Source organism: Scylla paramamosain, chromosome 21 (genome assembly GCF_035594125.1).
Source record: "Scylla paramamosain isolate STU-SP2022 chromosome 21, ASM3559412v1, whole genome shotgun sequence".
Taxonomy (NCBI): Eukaryota; Metazoa; Arthropoda; class Malacostraca; order Decapoda; family Portunidae; genus Scylla; species Scylla paramamosain.
In genome coordinates this window covers 8816718-8818156 of record NC_087171.1, presented here as the reverse complement: position 1 = coordinate 8818156, position 1439 = coordinate 8816718, and positions in this window count along the sequence as shown.

Here is a 1439-nt window from a genome sequence, read left to right as displayed (position 1 = left end):
GAGGAGGAGGAGGAGGAGGAGGAGGAGGAGGAGGAGGAGGAGGCGGAGACGGAGGCGGAGGAGCAGGACGTAACGTGAGAAGATGCATTGTTTATCAGCAAAGGAATGGGCGATGAAAGGCTCGACAAACAGACAGACAGACGAACAAACAATGAAATCAATCGATAGGTAGATACGAATAAGTGATAACAGAGATGGATAGATAGATAGGTAAACGTGAATACATGAAGTGAAGTCAACAGGGAACTCTCTTAGAAAAAAAATAAACAACTTTTATGAAACCAGAAAACTTGCATGCTTACAACACACTCTCCTTCCTCCCTCTTTTCCACCTAACCCCTTCACACCCGCCAACGTATATTCCCACAAGTAATACTCTTTTCCCATTATAACCACTCCCCTCTAATGCACTCGTATACATCACATATACATTCCAACTTCACCCTTACTCCCACCCCCTTCTCGACCCAAACTATTCAGTACCAAGAAGAGAAGTAACAATCCGCTGTCTCCTGCATCCAAACTTGGTTAGCAGGACTCGACTTCGCCAGGGGGAATAATGCACGAAGTTCTTCCCCATGATAAGATATGAATGAATGTGTGTTATGTTGAAGCGATAATGTGATGCAAAAGGAAAATTCTGAGTGTATGTTTGGAAGAGATAGTGTTTGTGGTTTCAGCAAGCTCATGATTAGAAGACATTAGGAGTTTTCAAGTCTGTTATGATTCTAGTGATTCTTTAACAAGGAAGTGTCACTTTTAATGGGAAAATAACAGCCTTTAGTATGAGTTAACTGGGTTTTCATGTGTTTTCGTGATTCTAGGATTCGTCTCTATTGATTGGAAAAATAACGATTATTAGTAGGAATCATTTGGGTTTTCAAGTGTTCTCTCTTGATTCTAGTGATAGTTTAACAAGGATTCTTCACTTTTGTTGGGAAAATAATTAATTTTAGGGGAACTCAATAGCGTTTTCAATCATCTTCGTAATTTTTTTAATAGTTTAGCAAGCATCCTTCACTTTAACGGGAAAAAAATTAATATGAGTTACTGGAAGGTTTTCAAGGATGTTTTCATTATTCTAGGATAGTTAAACAAGGATCCCACATCCTTAATAGAGAGAAAAGCCATGAGAACCAGACTAATAATATCCAAGACCCTTGAAAATAGTCCTAATGAAAGCCCCAAACATTTTGAAATACAGCTCCATTATAGCAAGAGAGAAAAAAAAGAAAACGGGTAGGGTATACAGGTGGTACGGTAAACCAATACCGGGCCGTCTTCGTCTGGTTCCCTCTCAAGAGTACGAACTACGATGTAATTTTATAGCCAACAAAGGAGGTCGAAATGAACCCACGCTGGTTGGCGAGGTGGAGCTGCCGCACGCACACCGCCTGTAGCCTGCCCGCCGCCGCCCTGATGACTACTTTCCAGGTGAG